Below are 25,993 nucleotides of genomic sequence, written 5' to 3'. Positions count from 1 at the left end.
CTCCTGGAACCCCCTTCCCGAATGTATGTTGTGTGTGTATACAAAAATTGACAATATACAATAGTAACTGGTAAGCATGTATACTTACAGTTGCTGTCGTCATCGTCGTAACAGATTCTGAAGTCTTTGTACAAGCAGGAGCAGTGGGAAGAGGTGTACTTCTGGTTCCATGGCAGCTGAAGGCGGGTGTCTCCTTTTATGCAATTGGTTTCCACCTGGGTTTCCGTGGTGGTGCGACTGTGGCGGAAATCTTGGTGGTGTGCAACCTCGTAATCTGTCTGACAGAAACATGGTCTCTGTCGGCCTGCAGGTGGCTACCGTCGTCTGTGGCAGCCAGACCGCACTGGAGGTGCCAGCTGTGCTTTGGCTGTATTCTGTTGGGAATACCGTCATGGTCATATTTTGCGGTCTTCTCCACCAGCCTGTTGGCAGTACGACGCTGCCGCCAACATGGCGGTCCTGGGGCCGCCAAACTCGTAATGGCCCCCTGTGTGTCCATTTCCTGTACTATGCAATGCCAGTACATGAGCAATGTGTCATAGCACTTGCAACTTTATGCAATCCTCAATACAAGACTAGAGATCATGGGCTGTTCTTTGGATGTGGCCGGGCGTGGCAAGCTTGGGTGTGGTTGAGCATGGCTAGCTTGGGTACAATCAGGTGTGGTTGGCTATTTAAGCTTCACCTAACCACGGAAAAGTGCTTGCTATTCAGAACCTTACCTGAAGGAGGAAGCAACTGGTGCTCTGTCTCCGGCATTGCAGACTGTACTCCGTCTTCAGCACTGCAGCCACGCTCCATCTTCTGCATCGGGATCCAGCATCACAGACATCCAGACGAGAAAACTAGAATCACATGTGGAACTTTCAAGTTGACAACATATTAGCCCTTGAAGTAAAAAGACTTACCTGAATAATTTAGACTCTCCAGCGTTATGGCCTAACAGCTTCTGCAAAAGAGACAAAAAGGGAAAACTCGGTTACAGGTAGCAATTATAAAGTATAAACTCACTGTCGTTTTTCAGCTTCTGCAAAGACACTTTGTTATTAGTGTCTTTCTCTTCTAACTCACAGAACAGTGGTTGTTTTACAGTAATATTGATGGATATTTTAGATGCTAAGCAATCATGTAAATTGAATACCTGTGTGCTACCTGTGTGCTATCATGCAGATGTAAAATAAAATGTGTCTAGTATGAGACTCCAAAAGTAAGGAGTGAGAAAGATTTGTGTATGAGACAGTATCAATGCACTCTAAAAGAAAAAGTTGTGAAACAACTTTTCTAACAAATCCAGTGATGACAGCATAGGTGGGGATCATCCGCATTTGAGTCCCATTGATTGTTGGGAATTATGAGCTAGAATCAACCTAATGTATTTCCCATTTATATAGAGGCAGGCCCTCTCTAAAATCATCATCAGAGAGAGTGAGGGAGCCCATTAGCCAATACAACAGGGAAGGGGGTATTCAAAGGTGAAGATAGGTATCTTTGCAACTTAGCAATAGCAGCAGTGAGGTTTACACTTATTGAAATAACTCATGACCTTCATTATATTTTCAGCCAACAGCAGACATGGAACATCAACCATCCACTCCGCCGCTTCCAATCTGATACCTAAAGTGAACTGAGAATTGACCACGTTCACAAGAGATCCTTTCCACCCCCTTTCCCCTGTCAAACTATTGGGGTCTGCAGAATTATCACGTTTTGGGGGTGGAATTCAGGTTAGTGCAAGTGATTGTCTGACAACCTTTGTTTTTTAATGAAAAAAACAAATGTTATATTTAGGTGACATTTTCAGTAACAACTTAACATTTTAAACTCTAAAAACCACAGAAATTCACCAGTTATATTTATTGTTATCTCAAATAACTATCCTAAAGTAACTACAACTTGTGCCCCGCCAAGTACATTTTTCTCACCAATAACTTCAAGGCCAATGTTGCAATGATAATATCAATGATGTCTTTGAAGATATAATGAGTGATGCACTATGTGGGGGTAATTAGCATTGCATGGCGAGTAATAGTAACCTTAGGACACGACTTATGATTATTTGAGATAACTATAACTGGTGTATTTCTGTGTTTTTTTTTTTTTAAACGGTACTTTGTTACTAAACTTTCATCTAACCACAATGTTACTTTAACCTTAGTTTTTTCATGAATTTCTAGGGGACGTGGTAATGTAAAGTATTTTATTACCAGATGTAAATCCAAACCACGCTGCTTGTCATGTGGCAGCCCCCTTGCAGTTGGTTGTGCATGGTGGAGGTTGGCCACAGGGCTTGGCCTGTAGCGAGGTCCTGTGACCAACTCCCCCAAAGGTACTTAACCCCATGCTATACAGGGCCATCAGCCATGTGGGGTGGGTGGTTGGCCATAGGGCAAGGCCCTGCAGCCAATCCCCCTGCAGGAGCCAACCCCACACCACTGTCAGCCTTTGGGGATATGGCATGGGGCTGGTGTTTGGGCCCTGAGGACCCCATCTCCTGTGGTCAAAACATATATAGTAAGGGAGTGGGTATGCAGAAACCCCTTCCCAAGCTTTAATAGGTCCTGGGACCTCATTTCCTAGGGCCAAATTAAAAAAGTGGGGGAGGTCACAATCCCTCGCCCAATGCTTAATTGGCCTTGGGGACCCCGTCTCCCAGGGCCTAATTCTAAGGGGAGGGGTCATGGGGCCCCATCTCCATGCCTTATCAGGCTCCAGGGACCCCATCCCCTGGGTCCATATATAATGAAAGGGGGAGGGAGGACTGCATGGCCCCCTACCTGAGCCTTATTAGTCTTCAGGGACCCCATCCCCCAGGTCTGACTAACTAATAAAGGGACTAAGAATGCTGTCCCTCTCCCTGAGCCCAATTAGGCTCTGGAGACACCATCACCGAGGCCAAAATATAAATAAAAGTGAGGGGATCTGTGGGGCCCTCCTTCCTGAGCTTATTTTAGCCCAGGGACCCCATCCTCCGGAGCCTCAATCACTTATAAGTGGGTTCCCCTGTGTCCACGCAAGGCACCCACAACAGAACATTGAGAGCCATGGGGGGAGTCCCTGAGGCTCCCACGGCCCCAGCCATCTCTTTAGGTGGTGCTGGAGCTGGTATTTCTCCCACCCAGAAAAGCAGCTGCATTTCTACTGCTCCCTTTGGGCGGGAGCAATATGGGTTCTGTTTTCTTCCCCACATCAATGTGTGAGGGTAACAGAAACACAAGTATTCTCTCAGCCGGTTGGGGGCACGTTTAACGATTCCAGCCAGATGGGAGCAGGCTTTGAATTCGCTCGCTTTTAGCATGGGATTTGAAAATGCTCCCACCAGGTTGGAGCAAGCACACATTTCCCTGCCCATGCTGGTGCAGGCAGGGAAACAACTGTGTCCCAGGGGTGGGCTCTAAGTAACACAGTAAGTGAGCTAGCCAAAAGGATGGGGTCCCCGGGCCCATTAAAGTTTCAGAGAGGGGGAGACGCATGGCCCCCTCTCTTCTCTTTTAAGATGTGGCCCCAGGGGATGGGTTCCCTAGGGGCGTTTTTAAGGCTCGGGCAGGCGGCTGTGTAGCCCCCTCCTCTTTAGTATACATGTCGATCCTTGGGGATGGGCTCTCCTGGCCTCCAGTTAATTTTGTAACAGTCAAATGTGTCCAATTAAATCATACTTTTAAAATTAAATAAGTAACTTTGAAACATTTTTCTAACTTGTCCCAGTGAAATGGAAAATATATATTCTAATATCAATAGGCCTGTTCAGGGCAAAGCCTAACAACACCTACACAATGAAGTAGCTTTTGAGTGTTATTTCACTGTGGTAGCACAATAGCCCTAATATAAATTATGCCCTATTTTACATTTTAGCAACCTGCTCTATGGACTTATAAGGCACACTCAAGGGGTAACTTTGCTTTTAAAATGCAGCCCATCCAGAGCAGGGTGGTGCTCCTTGCAGATATATTCTTTTGACATATATGTGGGTGGTGTAAATACACAACTCATCCAACATATGACATTTCCATGCCATAGGTGCATTTTAGGCACTATCGGCAATGGACTTAAGGATAAGTTAAATTAACCAAACAGAGACTAATGCACAGCATCTATGTTATAGGTGAAACACAGGCTCTTTACTACTGTGTAGCATTGGCAAAGTCCACAGAATCCTAAAGCCAGCAACAGTAGGTGTCAGTAAAAGGCAAATGCCTGGGGCGATAATATAGAAAAGTGAGTTTGCTACATCGACTAATAACCTTTTGAATTTCAAAGCTGTTAAAACAGAGGTGTTGATTTTAGAAATCCCCCTTAGACCTGCTAGTCCAGCACCTGGAACTGTGATAAAAAATTGTGGTATTACTATCAGCTGCCTACATGTCAACAAGCTGCTGCTATGTTACTGCCTTTTGAAGAGCTTAAATAACATTTTTGTTTGCCTCTGAATTGAATGGACAATGTTGCCATTCCAGAGAGTTAAATGTTGGTGATCCAGAGAGTTATCCCATCCTGTTTGGATTAAACAAATGCAGTTTGCTTGGCTTCCCTAAATTTCTTTTCTGACACCACCAGGCTGTGAAAAACCCACCTGCTGTGTTGTTTATTTGATTAATTTACCTTAGCACACTTCTGTTAGCTTTCCGTTTGACTTCTTCCACAGATTACCAGTGAATACACAGATGATGTTTAAGACATTATGCATGGTACAAAAGACACTTGCTGCCACTTGTCCTCAGCATCCCAGCTCTTGTCTTCAACCCTGCTTGCTTTCTCACGTGTTCTGGTCCTCTTGTGATGCACTCTTGGATCTTGCCATTTTTGAAAGATCTATTGGCTTTAGGGTGCTCTTCTCTCAAACCTATAACTGACTCCTCAATTGTTTGCTGATCTCGTGTCTGCTGCCCATAAGACTCTGCACAGTTTACCACTGCTAACCAGTGGTAAAGTTCATGAGCTCACTCCTTAATACATGGTAACATTGGCTTACCAACAATTGGCATATCTAATTCACTTGTAAGTCCTTAGTAAAGTGGCAATACATGTGCCCAGGGCCTGTAGCATAAATGCTACTAATGTGCCTGCAGCTCTCATTGTGTCACCCACTTAAGTAGGTAACCCTTTAAAAATGTCTCAGGCATGCCATTGCAGGATGTGTGTCCACTTAAGTAGGTAACCCTTTAAAAATGTCTCAGGCATGCCATTGCAGGATGTGTGTGCACAGTTTTTAAGTGCCATTTTGACCTGGCAACATAACTCTTAATTCATTTTCACACCTGCAAGGCCTGCCTCTCTCAAAGACCTCCTCCTCATTGTACCTGTGAGAGTGCATTGTGCAGACAGACCATCTGGCATTCCTAACGCTTTTAATTGTTTTTCTGCGATTGTAAGACCTCAGGTAACCAAACAAATACTTTTCAGATCTAAAACTTGAAAGCAACCAGAAAGTAATTTTCACTCACTAAACTACATTGAGAACACTGGCTAAAAAAGCTTCTCCGGAAGCGTTGTCATATAATGTGGAAAAGTCAAGCGCATCTCCACGGTAAAGGTCTGCGCCTTCACTTGCCGGCACAAATAACTGTTTTGGTCAGAAATTGGCGAGCCACGATTCTTTGCCCATTCGAGCCTCCAGGAAAGCAGAGCGCCAGTTGGTATTTTCACAAAAGTAGAGAAATAGCAAGATAATTAGACGGCTGCTTTCTATGTAACCTTTAAAAAATTGCAGTGAAGAAACAAAGAAGCATGCTTTTCTACATCATTGTGGCCTGACATGTTCATGAGTAACAGCCGACGGAATGTTAATTTTCAGGACATTGAGCACACACCTTTCTGTACAAGGACTCTGTAAAAAAGCATTCTGTAAAAAGGTATTCCGTTCTGTTATAATGGTTGTTTTTCTCATCATGACCCAGCAGCCTTATTGCTATAAATGACCCCATAAGCTCATTCAAAAGTACCTCAAGGCCAGGCGTCTAAACTAAAGCGTCTTGCTTAGCATGAATGGAAAACATCCAAGGTTTTCATATTTTACTCGAATTTTTGCTGTCAAGTGTACTTCCATTATTTGAAACACATTTCTCTTCTCATAACCAATTTGAGCCTCTATGCATAATATTACTATCACAATGAAACCTAATTTTTATCATGTTGTTAGTTGTCAACGTAAAGAGGGAAAAATATTTTAAAAAAGTGAAGGAGAATGGTGTCTCAGAAAAGGAGAATTGCCACCAATCTGACATAAAAAATATTCCATTTCATTTGGCAACTGTATAAAACAATATACTCCAATGTCTAGCTTTCTTTCATTTCTTATGCCATTAGAGTTTACTTTTAGGTGGCTGTTTCGTACAACTTAGAGGGCCACATTTGGTAAAATCTGTATCCACTGCACTTAACATTTCTGGTACTTTAGGGGAGTATTTAGGATTTGCCAGAAAAGGATCAGGGTTCGGACCACTGTGGCAACACTACATTTGGGATAACGGTACTGTCACATATTCTCAGTTTTCTGAAGATAGTAATGTCGGCAGCAGTGCTTAAGTTGTAAAAACGATTCGTGCAAGGGACCTTAGCAAGGGGCCACTGCAGCTTGCATCACCCAATGTCCCTGCCAGCACTGCCAATGACAGAACCACCTAACTACTAAAACGTACATGTGCACAAGTGTGAGAAAGCAGGCTATTGGGACACCCAAACTATAAGAATGGCTTGGACAGTGGGGTGGAGGAGGGGACTGAGGGGGGAGGATATATGTCAATTTTAAGGCATACTGATATATTGAATTACTGTCGTGCTCATCTCAAAATTAGGCAAACAGCGCCATCATTTGGTGGACAGTCATAACTGCAGATGTTAGCAATTAAGTACCAGTGCTGAGCACTGGAAACTACAGGCTCGAATTAAGCAGTGTTTATAGCACCAGAAATGGGAGAGTGGTTTCCCAGCAGGCAACCAGAAGTCAACGATAGGACCATGGACCATGCACTGCTCAAAAAGCATCTACAGCGTGGCACATGATCACAGTAACTAAATTATACAAAGAACTTCATTAAAGAAGTAAACATTAACTGAAATAGAGCTGAGATACCACTTATATCAGATATCTAAATGGAGTAGATCACATCACTAGATTAACAAAGGATATCGTCAAGGCAAATAGCATAGCAACATGTCCTCCCGACACCTAATGGTTCAGGCTCCGGAGTCTTGGTAAAATGGTGGCATGTGCAGCTTCAGGCTGCCGAGAAATAAATGTGCCTCCTTTCTCCCTGACTAAACAGGACCATCGAGAAAAGTAAAAGTCTGATGCAGTAAATATATAATCAGGAAGGTAGCAAGTGAAAATAACAGCACCAAGCAAAATTTGAGGAAAGAATCAGTCCTAATATTTGGGGGAAGAGCAAGGTGAGAAAGCAAGGCAGGAAAAGAAGAGTACACAAAAACGTGCCAAGGAATTAAAAGCAGCATAAAGCATTATGGGAGATCATTGATGGGAAATGCAATCTGAGGATTTGCCTTATAATGGATTTCTTTAAGATGTTGCTGCAAATTAATAAAAACAATAGCACAGCCACAGCAGCTATATAAACTGAGACCAACTTTTGTGTATGCTCAGAATATATTCCGTGTATTCCCCTAAAAGAGTTGTCATTGGACACACTTTACATTCACAGTCATCATTCTAACATCTGGCAGGCCGCAGACAGACATAACACTCAATGGAAATGCTTTGCAAATATTGCTTGCTCAGTTCCTTTCACTATAGGTGGCACTCAATGCACACACCGTTGCCTAAAAACCAGAAAGGTATAAAATGATATGGAGCTAGTATATATTCACACCATTCTATGCACCTTGTCGGGCACTCGAACAAGGAAGGTGTCTCATTTAATAATGATCAAAGGTCCTGCTTGTCACAGATTGAATGGCCATGCACACTAGGAAGACAATATTCACTGCACTTTTATTTAGGCACAGAACACTAACAGCTATGTATTTTGGCCAACTTGCCATTTTCACTGTCAGAAGCCATGTTTTTTCAATGAAATATAAACAAACCCCTCACAGGGCAATGATTATAGAAAGTGAAGACATACTAGCGTAAGGCCAAGTGATAATTAACTATAGCTTAAAATATTTATGTGTACATGCACCAGTGTAGTCAAACTTTAATACAGCAAATACACCAAAAATGTCAATCAATTATTCAATATTGTCAAAATAATTCCAACAAAAGATATTTTTGTTATCAACACTTTTTAGCCACATTAATGTATTTATTCATGTATTTCAAATGCTGATTCTTCAAGTTTAGTTTTGCTCATACACATTTGTCATGGTATCTCGCTGCCATAGCAAATTAAACTTCAATTAATGGCACAACACTATCAGCAAATAGATGATTCCTATGCAATAAACACAATTTCACTTCAAAGGTGCTCATATTGCATACTCATTCAAATATAGTAATGTATGCACGTTATCTAGATTTGTGTCTGCATTATCAATTGACAAACTTCTAATTCAAATTCTGCAATATACTAAGTAAACAGTGTTTGTGACAAAGCTTTTCTAGTCAATCATGCAAATGAGGGCAAAAATACCTTGAAAACATACTTTTTTCAAAATTCATTTTGTCTTTTCATTTCTCTTTGATACTGGAGACCCTTTAGCACAGCAGTTGCAAACACCGAAAAACTAATAAATAACATCTAAAAATACTCAAAACACATCATCATGTACTAGCTTCCAGAAGAGACTCATTAGACTATATTACAAATGTATGTACATTTCTTATTCCAAATAGAGACCTCTTAGTTCATTAATTACTAGTAGAATCATGTACTTCAACTCAAGTCTACTTAAGGTCAATTCTCTAACATCACCTCTTCTTTATGGTAGGCAATGATCTGTTACGGAAAATCCCATTTCACCCACATTGCCCTCATGATACTGGTGAAAATGATGGGCTCCTGGATAGTTCTTATCATAATTTTAATGGCCCAACATGTTCTAATATGTATTTATGAAATTATAAATGTGTGCTCCCCATATATTGTTTCTTACATGGGCACAATAACATGTGTACAGCATATTCTGTCTTGCTATTGATTCTCCACATTTTCCCTAAGTTAGGGATATATATTTCTGTGCAATGAATGCTAAACTTCCAAGCTAAACATTTGTTGGATCCTGTGACTCGCCTTGGTGTTTCAGGAACCAGTGTTTTTTTTTGTAAGCAATTAACTCCCTTTTTGTAGTTTGTCTCTCATAGATGTGGTTTGTTGAGTAGTAGACTGCCAATAATAAGAGCCACAGTAATTATATGCCACAGTTTTCTTATTATTTTTACTCATCGCATTATTTTTCATTGAAAAGAAAGTTATCAATCTGGATGCACTTCATGTCTTTCTCCCATTGAGTATTGTCAAATATCAAAGGTTTCCTTTTCTGTCCATTCACCTTTTATAATGCATTATGTTACATTATTTCCTGCATCCCCTTTAACCTAACCTTCTGTAAATCACTTCCTGTTGATTATTATATGTGTCAGAAGAATTACAAATATATTTGCTCACAGTAATTCACAGTAGGTGACTTTCTGTTTTGGGGGTTCTGAGTGAATGCTTTGTACATGTAGAATACTGGTCCCAGAAGTTAACTTTCTAAAAAAGGATGTATTAAATTTTGCTGTACACCACCTTCACTTTCACAACACAAGAAACAATTTCTCTTTTAATGCATATAGCAATGAAGCTCAAATTCAGATCATTATTATTGATTCTTGTCACAAATGCTCTCAGCTTCTTTGTCATTGCCCTTTCAAATCACAAAGAAGTCATCGATGTAAAGTAACCAAAGCACCTCCTTGGCTTCAAAGATTTCAGTAAATGGATAATAGAGCACCTGTCCCTCCCACCACATTAGATGCAAATTGGCAAGGCTGGAGGAAAAAACAGGTGCCCATAGTAATGCCTTCTGATGGTTTGTATAAGTGATTATTGAAAGAAAATATTCTCCATTAGGCAGAGCTTCAAGATCTAAATCAACATGTTGTGTATGTAAAAGCAAATAGGTCCAGATCTCAGGAACTGCACAGAGGCCCTAACCTCATCTTAATGGTGAATATTCACATACAGGTGGTCACATCTAAAGTTACTAGGCGGTAGGACTCTTACCACACTATGTCATAAATATGTACAAAAAAAGGAGGTATTTTGAATGTATATTGGTAGTGTCTGTACATATAGTCTTAAGAAATAATCAATATAGCTCAATACATTCTCAAGAACATTCCCATTAGCAGATATGTGTTAACTCCCTGATGGTCATTTATTGTCCTTGTGTCCCTTTGGGAGTGACTATAGCACTAGGATAGTTGGATAATCAGTTTGTACTTTACTTCTTCATATGAAATAAACTCTGAACATACTGTTCTTGTGAATTCATATAGACTCTTTGTTTCACCTTTTTATATTCATCCATATTCACCCTATCCTACTGTTCTGGTTCGTTCAGCTTGTCTGCCTCCTTGATATACAATGTCTCAGGCCATAGCACAATATTTTTGCCCCTGTCTGAGCGCGTAATGAAACTATGAGATTCATTTAATAATTTCTTGATTATACTCAGATATTGTTCTGTCCTTATGTTCACAGTATCTTTGCTAACTTCCAGTTTTCTCAGATCTATTACCATTAGACCTAAAAAGGTATCTAGAGAATATAAACATATGCATGGGGTGGATTTTGATTGTGATTTAAATGGTTTATCAGCGCCATCACTAAATGTAGTCCTGGTACTCTGAAGGGAGAGTTCTCATTCTCCAATGATCCAGTTTCAAGAGCAGCTAATGTTTCCATTAACACAATATTTCCAATTTGTAAATGAATTTGTGTAATATTACTTATGTGTTGTTCTATTGGCTTAGGTGCTTTCATTGTATGTTTTAACGGTTTCAATTTCTGTATGAACATGAACACATCTATCCTTGTTTGAACATAATCAAAACATGATGCAGCACAAAAAGAAAGTCCCAGATCCAGTATTTACTTCTCTGCATCTATGAGAATTTTACTGCTCAAATTAATAATAATATAATTATCCATTTTTATATCACATATGAGATTTTGTTCCCATTTCTCCATTGATTTTGTTTGGCTTTCCTTTGTTTCCGTCCTGATCTTGATTGCTCTCTTCTTCTTGCATATCGATCCTTCTCTTCCACATTTCCTTTTCGTTTTGCACTCCTTGATGTTGCCAAATGCATTTCAGACTGTTTGTTCAGTCTGATCAGGTGGACTTCCTCTAAAACTATTATACATGTGGCAGCAGTGGGAACCACAATCCAGCACAATCCTTCCTAGCAATATGGGCAGTAAATAAGACTACAAATATAGGTTAATATGCTGCTACAGACAGCAACCCTGCTGAAAAAGGTGCAGCGAGAAACACTGCCTTAGCAGGGACTGATACTACTTTCAATGAATGTCTGGAGCACATACAAGAAAATGGCAGTTGAAACCTACAAAGAAGAATAGGTCTAATAAATATGCATTACAAAAACCTTCAATGAGACAAAACCAAAATGAATAGGATGTATATCATTGTTCAATACACTGTATAAGATGAATACATCCCTATTTTGGAATAACATTTGCATATAGTAAAAAATTCAGTTTGTTCAAAAATATCCAATGTAGCTGATTAGACCTATTCTTCTTTGTGGTGTTTTACTATTACATGATTGTGATTTAATAAATTACTTCTATTATGATTAATTGTGCTTTCAACTAACTTTTCCTCTTATGTGCTCCAGACATTCATTGAAATAATCACTGGGTGTATTGTCCAATGATGCTTTCAATGACATCTAACAACAGCATACCATGTCTGCATCTAAACTGATATCAGAGCCTGATTACATGGCACTGGACAGGTCTTTCTTTAATTTATTTTGTGCTTCCTGGTGTTATTTATTCAGATAATCAACCCTTCATGTGAAGGTATCCCCCCTCACCTTATCACAATCTAATCATTTTTCTCTTTTTAGTATTTCTCAGATTTGCGATTTCTGATATCTTTTTCTCTTTTATCAACTGTTTCTCCATTTCTTTACTCTAATGATTAATGCATTCCTTTTGAAGCACTTTAACTTTTTCTGTAGTAAGAATCCCCAATTATTGCATTATTTTCTTTCTTTCGATGATTGCATATTTCATTAAGATCTTTAGTGTAGTCATGGATGCAGCTGCATTGCTCTGTTCCCACTCATTGAGCATATTCAGGTTTGTCATTGTAGCTCAGTATCAAAAGTATCCAAAGTTCCAGAGGGATTCTACCAACATCAACATATCTTTTTAGTGATATACTTTCCAACCATTTTGTTAGTTTCAATTGACTTTATTTCTCCAGTTTATTCATTTTTATTTTAAAATCAATTTGCCCTTTTGTATTGTATTAGAGGTACCACCAGGTCTCGATGTACTGATGGCTAGGTCATTAAACATTTAATTTGCAAGTGCTTGGCATCTCTCCATGATGGTTTCTGTCATTTTGATAGTCATGTACATAAACTGTAATATGCTGGTCACAATTCTAATCACACAGTACCATCAGTTATGTTATCTTCTCCCTCTTAATACGATTAAATATGAGAAGATAATGTTGAAGTACTCGCCTCCCTGGGGAGCTGATTGTGAGCCGAAAGACACCTGAAAAGCATAAACTATATATATATTCACTGAAAAAACACAAACATTAAAATGACTTTATAGTTAAGTCAAAATATATGTTAAAATGCAACATTCTAAACTGAAATACCCCTGAAATTCACCAGTTTTTTTTTTTAATCAAGTAACTACTGCTGTGTAGCCATTTTAGCTATAGCTTTATGCGTGTGATTTTAGCGAACTAGGCATGCCGTTGTGCACTTTAGCCTAGATGTATTTTATTCAGCTTCGTTTTTATTATTTTAACAGTAGCCACATTTGCAGTCTTGTTTTATTTTCTTTGTCTAGCTGTTCTTCGCCTAGGCCAGCACTGCATTCTCAAACAAGACATTTCTTTCACTCTGTGATTTTCCCAAGGCTGCAGTAAGATAGGTTGCTAGCAAAAGTGGTACACTTTGCCTCTAATGTGCACAGAAAAATACACTCTCTTATGTTGGGATCCTTTCTTGGAACATCAGTTGTTTTATTAAAAAAACACTACTTTGACCGGTGTACATTAGAGGGAGATTCTAGCCAGATGACCATGACTGTATGCTGATTGCTGAGTGCTTGTCTGCAGCTACTTATGTAGACTGCAGGCCTCTTGCTCAGGTATGAGGGATGATGTCTTCCCAGGGGAACAAGAACAGCAGAATTAGAGCTTAAAATGTTGTGTTCCAACATAGCCTAGGTAGGAGCTATTCCTAATGATCCTAGTGACAACATGGTACCGTTATGTTTATGATTTACTCTCCTTGTCGCAATTTTAATCCTGTAATGCTTCATCATCCTAGTTATTGCAATACATGCTTTATTATCTAAGATGCAGTTGCTTCAATAAAATCTTACTGGACTATACTCTGCCTCTGATTGTCCTTGCATATGTGAGACTACTGTAACTGAGAGAAACGGATGAGATCCGAGTGACCACGATTCCCCTGAGGAGTCATTTATGTCCTGCGCCCGGTTGCCCTAATCATCCCTACTCTCAGGTGGAGATGAGGCACTGCTAGTTAACCAGAACAAACCCAGATTAGGCCCACAGGCGTCACATGGTGCGGGATCAGACTCAGTCTCCCGCAGTACAGACGATTCTGCTGTCCGAATCCAATAGTCTCATTAGGATAATGAGAACCTACACAACACTTCAACTTGTACACTTGCCATGCACAGTGATATCATTAATGGTACAAATTCAGTGGTCATCAGTGATGTTATCAATGATACCATAGAACATATCATGAGTGATGTAATATGTTAGGTCATATGTGAGTTCATAAGCAGTACATTAAATTTTCACTTACATTTTCACTTAACTATAAATATCACTTTGATCTTTTTTTTCAGTAAATAGCTGATGTCTATTTTAATGTAAAGCAAGATATGTTTACCACACCTAACTATGACATCACTTTAACCATTGTTTTTTCTGTGAATTTCTAGTTTTTTTTTTTTTTTAACACAAAGTAATATGTTATTACCATTCCCACCCTTCTACAGCTGTCCTCATCGTAGTGTTGGGGTCAGGTCCTGGTCTATGGGCAAGCCCTCAATCTAACTCCTGATGGGTGGCCAAATCCTTAACATGCATGTCCTTCAGCCATGCACAGCATAGAGCCTAGTGGGTAGCAGGTGGCTTAGGTGTTTGTCCTTGGGCCTGGTCTTCCCCAATTGACACCCACCCGCTAAATTATTTGTTTAATTGTTTTCCAATCTTGCTAGAGCAAGTAGGTTGTGCTGACTTCCACAAGAGTTCATAAGCATCATAGGAATTCATTTTTTTCAAAAACAATTGGCCCCTGTGGAGTCCTCTTCTTAGAATCCATAATAGTAGTGAAATGCATGTCCCCAAAGACAGCAAGGACTGAACTGTTATATTCCACGTCAGTCAAGGGAAACAGACGTGTACCCTTTTTTGGAGGGTGATCAGTACCAAAATCCATCAACTGATCTGCTAAGTATGACTAAAAGGTATCATTATCCAAAAAGACAAACTCTAGGAATGGACACATGCCAAATAGCAGAATCCAGGGAGGCTTTCCTTAAAAAAAGACCACCATGTAAACCACTGAGTTAAGTAAAAGTGAGTCTTCAATATTCATAATAATGGCTAACCAACTTGACACCAAACTAATATTAGCTATTGATCAGAAAGAGGCAGTAATGCAATGTTGATTTGGTAGATGAAAACCCAAGTTTCTCCATTATTGGAGTTCTGATCTCAGAATGCTTCTCTAACCTTTCAATATAACTTGATTTCAGAGGTGAAGCAAGCAGATGCAGCAGTTATTTGTCCACTATGATAGTTTTACCATTAGAGAGGTAAGAGATGATTGCTATATTTCTATAGCTTCCTTGTAATTACAAAACTGTCTCATCCTTCATGCTGAGGGCTGCAAACTATTAGTTAGTGGGAAACAAAACCCATAAATAAGTGGATGTGATAAATCGGTCATCAATTTGATCCTCTGGGGATCCAAACAATAACAACATTACAGTGAACATTGTGAAGTATATCTGGGTTAAAATAGCTCCTTGTGGATGAAGTCTTCAAATAAGTCACATATCTCTGAATTCTAACAATTATTTCTGAATAATTGTGTCATTTAATTAAGGAGTGTTTAGATTGTACAAATTATATAGTTTCTAAGGAAGTAGGGTTTTTCTGAAGAGGGTGAAAGCATTTTATTTAGTCTTGTTTATCAAGCAAAGTACAATTAGAAGTTACAAGATGTTTATAGTCACTTTCAAGTCTGCCAGCCATACAATTATTTACATGTACACTGCTTAGCTACATATTAACAGTTATGATAGCCTCCCAGTACTGCTGTACCTGTCAAGGGGTGAATTCTGCAGTGTACACAGACATGAATTGTTCATTGGTACCACAGGTTATCACTAAAAAAAAAAATCAAAAATTTTGGTGAGAAAGTTTTAAAAACCTGCATCATTTATGAAAGAACGCACAAGCATACTGCAAAGTTTGCTTTTAAATGCTACAGTAGCAAAAACGTTATTGTGGTAATGAAGCATCCGTGATACAACAATGAACATGGATGGCAGGTTCAGCAATGATTCTAAATACCTATTCTATACACACTATGAATAGGATAGTCGAATGGTAAGAGAAAGAAACGAAGACACTGAATATCACCACAGTCAATCATCACATGCTGGGCAGAATACCTTTCTGTATTCAGCTTTAACTTCAAACATGCTTCCAAAATGAAAACAAACACACTCCTTTTCTCATTTTCACATGGTCTGGTAACAAGGCCATGGCTAAAGCTACAAGGTATCTCAGGTGACTTGCAAAGATGTTCTGGATCACAAGGAAACGTATACTTCAAACTTGAAGATGACCACCGCCATTTGCAAACATTATGAGAATTCTGTGGCCTCATGGGAGATGTAGCTTTGTAAATTGAGCTCTGGGACTAGTGTATCTTCCAAAGATGTCAAGTCTTTTGCCAAGTGGCATCAGCACTTCATGTGCACCACTAGTCTTTCCTTTCCTAGAGTTCAGAGCACTGCAGTCACACAATAATAGATTTCTGAAAGGTACATATAAAAAACAGACCATGACAGTGCCTGCCTCTCACCTCAAAGTATATTGTCTCAGGAGTGGGGCTCCTGGTTTGCAGGTTTCATGGCATAACATATAAGCGACATGAAGACTGGAAGCCTGGTTGCCATAACTGATCATCCTGGCTGAGTCTTTTCTAGTCTACCAAATATAAAAGTTTTTTTTTTAACAATTCATACATCAAGAACTTGATATACTTCATATTGTTTTTCAGCTTTCACCTGAACTGGCACAGGATTTAAGTCAAGCCATGTTTGCCCAGAACAGTATTTCAAGAAAGATACATGGGATGCAGGCTGGATTTCCATGGACAAGGGCAATTTAAGCAGTACAGTACAGGGACTCATATTCAGTTTAATTTAAAATAGCCCAACAAGTTATAGTTGAATCTTAGAGGATTTTGTTTCAAATGTACATTCTTAATGAGCAATCATACTTGCACATTCCCAATGTATTCAGGTGCAGGGATAACTGTGAGATCAGCATGGAACTTGTTATAAGCTTTAGATCTATTTAAGGCTCCTCAACTCAGTTCTTGTACTGAATTAACTTATATAGATAGCAAAACATCTAGTGGTAATTTTCTAGCATGATGCCATTACTTACAAAACAAAGATGGCATGAAGGTGGCTGATTGTTTATTATTTGATGTGAATTCTGCTTCCTATATCTTACTCCAGTCTTCTTCTTTTTGGAAGACTTGGCATTTCAACTGTTGTTTGTTAAACTGATTTAATCTCTCTACGTTTCATCTGCTCTGAGGGTGATAACAATTATACAAATGAACTTCCATATCTAATTCTTTACATAAAGCAAACTAATATCTTGAGTGGAATTCAGGCCTCTTGCAGTCATTTAAACTTGGTAGCATTCTTCTTTGTTTACATAGACGATATTCTGATTTATTCTGATTTTCTGGAGACATACAGTCAACATTGGTAGGGTATATTTAGAATTTTTAAGAGATCATCATCTTTTTGATAAGTTGGATAAGAGTGTGCTCTTTATTAGTTCTTATTACTACTGCAGAGTTCGGCTTTACATAATTACATTTAAAGGCATTAAGATGGACGAGAAAAAAGTTGCACCAATTGCTCAATAGTCACACAAACCACAGCCAAGGCTATACAATTTTTGGGGGTTTTGACATTTTCTATATAAGCGTCATTCATCATTTTTTCTGAAAAAATAAAGACCATCATCAAGTTATTATGTAAGGGGTAAAGAAGCAATTATTGGATGGATTAAAGAAGCTGAACAAAAGCTCTTTTTCTCAAAGAACATTTTTAAAGCTGTGAGAAATTGGGTTATTAGAAGTGCAGGATATGAGTCCTGCTTGAGTAATAGTTCCACAATTATCTCCTTACTTAGAACTGGGTACCCTAATGTAATACTTTACTCTCTCAGGGTAGTGAAGCAGAGCAGTCCAAGGCCTACTCCGGGGAGATGGTATGTGCTAGTAATCTCCACTTTCTGGTCCAGTCAGTGCTTTTTCTATAAAAAAGGAAACATACATATTACTAAATATTATGCATTAATTTATACAAATATATATAAGGTAAGTGGGGAATACCTTTGGTGACATTCTTAAATCACATTTGATCCCTAGTGGGTCAATACCCAATAATCATAACACCTTGAACCCATACCAGATGCAACATCACCATGTAATGTGGTGTAAAGCAGGCCTATTGGTTTTGTCAAAAGGTCATGACATCAATATATAAGGAAAGCCTTTTGTCTTTGTCAAAGGGTCACCACATTAAAATCTAATGCAATGAGATGGAGCTCGAGTCGGTTAAGGGGACCAGGTTAGTCTTGATGAAAACTTACCGTCTCAAGTCTGTTCGCAGTGCAGGAGGCCATAGAAAGGAGGCAAAGCATCACAGATGTACAGCACTGTAGCAGGAAGAGCACATTCTGCATTGTGGATGGGTGCCACTGTAGCGTGAACAGCCAATCAAGCATCGCAGACAATTGCTGCAGTAGCTTCATGCTGGTGGGTGTCACAGGATGTCGTTGCTGTCCCGTTCCTCCTCTCTTGCTGATGGGGGCTTCTTGTGCGGCCCCTCAGCTACTAGCCAAACACTGTCCTGCCCACCCTCTCAAGCCCAAGATCCCTTTTGCTGTCTTGCAGGACACTTGGATTGGCAGTGGAGACCAGCTCTTACCCCAACTAACCCTGAGGGGGTGTAAGGGAGCCAGTGCCACTGGCCATATAGAGATTTGTTCGGCCCTGGAGCTCAACTGCAGGCAAAGTCCTTAGGGCATCAGAGGAATTCTCCTTCTAGCTGTCCATGGTATTGCTGCTGTTGCTGTCCAGGTCAAGAGTCCTGTTCACTGTTTCTCTCTTGTACAAGAGTGGGTGGAAAATTCTAGATGCCAGGCACCCCTGGCTAATCTTAAGATGCCACATCATTCCTCCACCCCATCTCAACCTTCCTGCACAGTGTTGTGGGCCAATACAAAATGGTGCTGTCAAGTATTCTCTATGAAGGGGTCCACTGAGGGCCTTAGCTCCACCCATAGCTGACATCACAGCCAGATACCTTGCCAGTAAACTTCAAAGGGGATCCCCTCCATTTTTTGCTTCATATATATGGCTTCCTCATTTGTTCTGCAGGCCTGGGCTGAACAAATCCAGGTGCATTGTGGCAGCTAATTATCAGATGCAGATTTTCCTCCCTACCCCTTCCTTTCCCGAAACGGAGTCAATGACTAAGAATTGCTCCCTTTATATGGAGAGGCCTTTGATCCCTTTTCTGGGTAGCAGAGAATCGCCACTAATATTATAAGGCCTACCCCGCGTTAGCACGTACCCTGGAAGGTTATTGTCTGTGTCAGGCTTCCTGTGTGCAATTACCAATCTAAGCACAACAATAGTCTCACACGTATAGCCTGTATCATAGAACATATTTTTAATTGCTGGCTAGAGGGAGGGGAGTTAGAAGCAATACGGAGGGAGTTAGAGCATGTGAGGGGCAATATAGACAACACAGGAAGTGGGAGAAAAAGTGCTATGATGCATCCAGCAGTGTCCTTGTCAGTGCTTGTTTTTTATTGTTGGGTGGGAGGAGACATGGAGGGTAGGTGGAGGTCAAGGCAGACAACAGAAGTGTAGGAAAAAATGCACTATGACAAGCCCAGCAGTGTTTGTGTCATAGTGCTTATTTTTATTATGGCGGGTGGGGGAGCAACATGGACAACAGAGGGGGCAACGTGGACAATGCTGCAGCATAGCCAATGGAGGAAGGCGAGGTGTGGGGGAAACATTTAAAATGCAGGCAGGGTAGGTTGTTGGAAACAGTGACAATGGAGGGAAGGCAGGTGGGGAGAAAAAAAGACACAACAGAGGGGGTTGGCAGGGGCTGGCGGCAAGCAGACAGACAACACAGAGCAGGAGGGAGGCACTGGGGCAGGCAGATGGACATCAGCAAGTGGGAGGTAGTTGTTGTAAGCATTCAGATAGACAGCAGAGGGTCAGCGCTCACTCTTGTGGAGTGTTTAAATACAAAGAAAAAAGTAGAGCTTAAAAAATGAGCAGTGAAGGGACTTGAATAACGCATCCTCGCTCCAGGGAAGGGACAAACACACAAAGATGAAGGAAGCATATAGCAGCTGACAGATAAGAACCAAGCAAATGAGGCTGCCAATGAAGCCAACCAATGGTAAACCATGGACTGGCTTTAAGTCCACTTAGAAACCTAAAGGTCTCACAAGAGAGAGAGCCAGAGCCTCAGGTGAGACCTAAAAAGCAGGCACTATGCACTCTCATTCAAATCCCAGGTTAAGCGTAATGCTGCAAGAAAGAACATTAAAAGAGTATGAAAGAATATAGTTTTGTGGTTTCTCAAAGTGCTGTGAAATAAAAAGATAGAGAGGAACTGAAAATGTATAATAACAAGCATTTGCAATGCAACAGGTCTCACATTTTCTTGAGTTAGAGCTATTGGCATTGTAAATTCATAACTGGACTTTTCTTGCCACATAAATTTGTCAACACTGCCTCATACTGTTGTCTTTTCCTGCCATATAATTCCAGTAGCCCAGCATTTAACCAAAGTACTTAATTTACCTTCTTCCTCTATCTTAAACCATATACAATTATAATATAAACCTTTATCAGAAATAAAGTTTTGGCATTAGAGTGTAATGCTCAAAACACCATAACAAAAATATAATTTGGGATAGTTTGGAGGGTGAAAGGAAAGAAGGATTCGTGAGTGGCGTAGTAAAAGTGTCAAGGGCCCTGGAGTAAGAAAGGAAAATGGCTAACTGGAATTTTGGTAGAATAATTAGAGTTGAGTGAGGTCTGTAGGTCTTTGGGACCCAGTGCCACTGCACCTGTTGCTCCATTGATAACTAGGCCTCAGGAGAGAAAGTGGATGGAGCAGAAAAAGAGAAGCAAAAGGAATACAACAGAAAAATGGAAAAATAAGGGGTCACAAAGAAAAAAGAAAGAAGGGAAACAATGAATTAAAACATTAAAACACAACTGAGAGAAGAAATAGAGCAAAAGTGCGGGAAGAAAGCTAGCAAACAAAAGATAAAGAGGAAAAAATAATGGAAAGGTGTGAAAATAAAAATAAAAATTAATATTAGAGAACAAAAGAGAGATGGTGAGAGAAACAAGCAGCGAAAGAACCAGGGCATGTATGTACTGACACATTGCCCACAGACATATAATGGGAGAACTACTTTGACACTTCGGGTCCCAACAAGTAACTTAAGAGGGATTAATAGTAAAATGTGAATTAACAGATAAAGATAAGAAAAGCACCAGAGAAAGTAAGGAAGCAAGATCTAAAAAAAAAGTAAAAGAACTCATTCCGAGTCAAAAGAAAGAGCAAATACAAAAGACAAAGAAAGAATGAAGGGAGGAAAAAAATAGTGAAAGAATAAACGCTTAGTAAGGAAAAAAGAGAGGAACAAAACAAGGAAAGAAGTAACCAAGTTTTGCGATCTTGAAAAAGGAGGTAGGAAGAGGGAAATAAAAAAAGGGAGATGAGTAGAAATAAACAGTTGAAAGAAAGAGAGAAACTGTAAACATGGGTATTTAAGAGCTGGAATGAGAAAGAAAACATTGAGAGAAAACAGAGTGAAGGAAAGAACGGAGTGAGATAGGTGAAACAGTCCTTCCCAAATAAAGATAGCAGCTTAGAATAGATTTAATTGGCTCCCCCACTTCCTCAAGCAGAAGTCAGAGTGTGGGACAGCAGGGGACACTGCAGAACAGTAGGATGTGCATTAACAGAGATGTATGTGATACAGCAATATTGGGGCACTTCAGATCAGCATTGAGGGTATAGACAGAGCTGTGTCCCGACCCAGTGCTGGAATAACAGAAAGGCAACAGATGAGGCCTGAGAATCGGGGCACCATGTAATTCCTGGTATTGGAGTAATGGGGCACTACAGGTTAGGGTTGAGGTGCAATGACAGAGTTGTATGTGGGCTGCAGTACTGGAATAGTAACGGGCACACAAGGTCGAGAGTGAGGTATGTTAATGGAGCTATGTGTGGAACCTAAGATTGGCGTGCCAGTGTTGCAGTGTGTTAGCCTAGAGGAGCCCTGGTAAAGCTGCGACTGGGGCCCAGCATGGAAGTGACTTTGCCTCTGAACAACAGAAACGAGGTGTGTGTGTGTGTGTGAGCCTTAGTGCTGAGAAGAAACATGCACTGAATGTTAGAATTGATGGATACTGGCAGAGCTGTGGTGGTCCCCATCAACAGTGGTGCTGGATGTTAAACTTGAGGTACACTGGCTGATATGTGTTTTGCTCTTTTGTGTCCAGTATTGGCTTGGCAGTGGGACTGAATATTAGAATTGAGCTGCTGTAATGGAACTGTATGTGAGCGGGGTCCCAGTATAGGAAAGAAAGTGACCTCGTTGCGGTAGAACTGAGGTGCACTGATGGAGCTGCACACGAGATCCCAGTACTGGAACATCAGAGAGTACTGATTGGAAGAACCGAGGTGCCCTGGCAGACAGCGTGTGTGGGGTTCTGGCACAGCTGAGGGGCTTGAAGTGTGTGAACTGAAGTGCACTGATGGAGCTGGCCCGAGGTCCCAGTACTGGGCCAGCAGTGTGTTCTGACTGGAAGAACTGAGGTGCTCTGGCAGACAGCGTATGTGGGGATCTGGCAGGGCCAAGACTGAGGGCCTTGGAGTGTGTGAACTGAGGTGCACTGATGGAGCTGCAGCCGCGGTCACAGTACTAGAACAACAATGTGTACTGACTGTAAGAACTGAGGTGCTCTAGCAGGCACAATGTGTGGGGTTCTGGCACAGCTGAGGGGCTTGGAGTGTGTAAACTGAGGTGCACTGATGGAGCTGCGCACGAGGACCTAGTACTGCAACAGCAGTGTGTACTGACTGTAAGAACTAAGGTGCTCTGACAGATAGCGTGTGTGGGGTTCTGGCATGAGCATAGCTGAGGGCCTGGAATGTGTGATGGAGCTGCGAGTGGGATTTCAGTATGGAGAAGTGGCCACTGTCTCCAAGGTCTGCAGAGCCCTGGTAGTGCTGCATGTCTAGGCCATAAGCAATTACAAACAATCCTCTGCCATGGGGACCCAAGCAGGCACACTTGGTAAAGAAACAAGCAAAGGAAGGAGCCAGGCAGCTGAGAGAAGGTGCAGAGAGCCAACAAAGACCAAATGTGGCCAAGATAACAGCTTGATTTATAGCCTTATTTACAGCTAAACTCAGAGCAAGAATGCTTTGCAGATGAAAAGGGAGGCCTCCCTGGACAGGAGCAAGAAGCAACATAAAAAATATGTCCCCTACAGGACAAAGTTAATTTTACAGTAGTTGGTCCCTGCTCCCACACATCAGAAGGAGGGACAAAGAGGCATGACTGACCACTAGCAATCAAGGATTTTTAAATGACACTGAAACTAACACATGAAATAGCTGGAGGCCCACAGAAGAAGTATACTTAAAAGTATACAAGAGGTCGCAGGCTTACGCTCAACCTAATAAAAAAAGGTTGTGTATGCCACAGCTGGGATGAGATGCTTGCAGTCAAGAGTCTTGTCTCACCTGGCATGGGTAATTATAACTTTAACAGAAGTGATGCAATGTTTTAGCCTGAAAAGTGAAAAGAACAAATAATGCAATTGTATGGAGTTTAGTGTCAGTCCGATTCTTTTTATGCGTCAAGCTGTAATTTTGAATGACAACTAAAACTCTAAAATCTTCCAAGATATAGGGGTTCATTCTGACCCCGGCCGGCGGCGGTAGCCGCCGGCCTGGCTGGGACCGCCAGAAGACCGTACCGCGGTCAAAAGACCGCAGCGGTCATTCTGGGTTTCCCACTGGGCAGGTGGGCGACCGCCAAAAGGCCGCCCGCCAGCCCAGTGGGAAACGGCCTTCCACGATGAAGCCGGCTCCGAATGGAGCCGGCGGAGTGGAAGGTGTGCGACGGGTGCAGTGGCACCCGTCGCGAATTTCAGTGTCTGCTGAGCAGACACTGAAATTCAAAGTGGGGCCCTCTTACGGGGGCCCCTGCAGTGCCCATGCCATTGGCATGGGCACTGCAGGGGCCCCCGGGGGCCCCACGACACCCCTCACCGCCATCCTGTTCCTGGCGGTCGAAACCGCCAGGAACAGGATGGCGGTGAGGGGGTCGGAATCCCCATGGCGGCGCAGCAAGCTGCGCCGCCATGGAGGATTCCCATGGGCAGCGGAAAGTCGGTGGTACACCGCCGACTTTCCGTTTCTGGCCGCGGCTGTACCGCCGCGGTCAGAATGCCCAAAGGAGCACCGCCAGCCTGTTGGCGGTGCTCCCGCGGTCCCGGGCCCTGGCGGTTTTTACCGCCAGGGTCGGAATGACCCCCATAGTTCCTAGACGGGTTAGCAAGTGTAGCATGTTGTCTTACTCCAGATGGTGACTACTGGGCTTGAAGCTAGTCTATCTTCCTGCACTTTGTACTGACATAGTTCCAGAATCTTGGTAGGTCTCTGTACTGGTCCCCATTTTTGAGAAAGATGATCCTTCAAAACCCAGTAACTATAGGTTTTGAGCATGTTGAGTTCAAATAGCAGACTTTTATCTTCACATGCTAGAGTAGACACAGGACCGTTTTACTTCTTCTTTTGATCCCAAAAAATCAGGTATGTATATCTGTTTGGTGGTTTGTAGCTCTAGCTGTACTTGCTAGATGCCTTGCCTCCATTATACTTCTGTTGACTTTAACTCTTTAGTGGGTAGAATAAACAGGGGCATTTGTGGGACAAGTAGGTGAATTTAAACATTTTCAAACCGTTGTTGAAAAGTCTTTGCCTTCTTTATATCAACAGATGGATAGTAATTTGAAAGTCTAACAGTGGGTTTACCATCAGTTTTAGAAATGGGGTTTCTGGTTGGCTAGGGTATGCACCAAAGCCTGGCAGAACCCAACCACTCTAGTCAGGGCAAAGGAGTTACACGTCCAAGATAACCCCTGCTCACCCCCTTGGTAGCTTGGCACGAGCAGTCAGGCCTAACCCGCAATGTGTAAAGCGTTTGCACAACACACACAACACACGTGATGCAAAATGTACACCACAAAGTAAACACAACACTAAGCTATGTAAAAATAAACTGTATTGCACAAAACATAATGAAACCAACATTACATATTAGTAATACCCTGCTACCTTAGCAGTTGTCAGAATGTTACACAAGTTACTAATAGTCTGCAGGAATACGCAGTTGTCACATTAGAACACGTAAGTACTCAGGATTCTGCAACATAAGCAGTAGCTAGGAATTACAGTAAGAATTCTATGCACTTGTCATGAATACCTCATAAATACCCATAAAAGGAACATTAGAGAACATATCAAGTCATAAAAATACATATCAGCATGTCATGCCCATAAAAGGAACATCAGCACATGTATGTAATGGCTGGAAAGCAGGTAGGAAACCTATAAACCACCCAAGGTCTATACTAGGCTCCTGGAGCCAATATCTCCCAGAAAGTACCTGGTGTCCTGAAGAAGAGACACTCCCTGTGGCTAAAAGAGGAGCATGGGGTGCCCCCTGCGCTCCTGTGTGCACAACGGGGGCCAAGCGGTGCTCGTGGGGGAGAGGGGTGGTCGGCACCCTTTCCTTGTGATAAACTCTGGGGGCCCGCCTTGGCCTCCTCACACCCTGTCTGTGGGGTGAGGGCCAGGCAAGGCCCAACAAACAAGTAGGGGGGCGAGAGGAAGGGGGCCTCCGTCGAGGTCTCCCTTCCCCGTTTTCAAAGAAAAATGCCTGTTTCCAAAAAGAGAGGAGCGTCCTGCTCCTAAGACAGAGACCGGGGGAAGGGGGCACGCCCCGCGCCTTCCCCGCATCCTGCTGGTCTGTTTTTAAAGCTCGGTCCCCTCCTGGGGCCCGAGAAGACACTCTCCTGCACCCGATGCGGTGCGTGAGTGTTTTCAGAAGGTTCCCGGGCCGCCGCAGTGATTCCTGGAGAATCGGAGGTGGCTGGTGCCCTGGCAGCACTCTCAAGTGCGTACCGTGCCCCGGGAGCACCGACAGGAGCACGCTTGCTCCGCTTTGCTTCTTCTTGTGCCCCGGGGGCACTGGAAAGAGTGCAATCCTCGCACTTGATGCTAATTAGATGCCCAGGTTGCGGCGGTGATTTTGGGGCATAAACAGAGCGCTTTTAAAAGCGCAAAGGCCAAATCTGTAGCCCGGGCTGCAGGGGTGATTTTCTCCAGTCAGCAAAACGCGCACTTGGAAA

General features: G+C 41.7%; 1 long non-coding RNA gene across 1 annotated transcript in view; it reads right to left on the bottom strand.

The window, feature by feature from the left end:
- Nucleotides 1-758: 758 nt before the first annotated feature.
- The window catches only part of LOC138268057 (uncharacterized), a 98,284-nt gene continuing 73,049 nt past the window's right edge, over nucleotides 759-25,993 (bottom strand). Inside the window, exons 2-3 of the long non-coding RNA XR_011199912.1 lie at nucleotides 909-949; nucleotides 759-845 (exon numbers count right to left, since the gene is read on the bottom strand). This is a non-coding gene — a long non-coding RNA (uncharacterized lncRNA). The remainder of the gene's footprint in view (nucleotides 846-908; nucleotides 950-25,993) is intronic.

The sequence above is a fragment of the Pleurodeles waltl genome, chromosome 12 (assembly GCF_031143425.1).
Source record: "Pleurodeles waltl isolate 20211129_DDA chromosome 12, aPleWal1.hap1.20221129, whole genome shotgun sequence".
Taxonomy (NCBI): Eukaryota; Metazoa; Chordata; class Amphibia; order Caudata; family Salamandridae; genus Pleurodeles; species Pleurodeles waltl.
The sequence above is the reverse complement of the archived record's forward strand: the minus strand, read 5'-3'. Positions and strand labels throughout refer to the sequence as shown.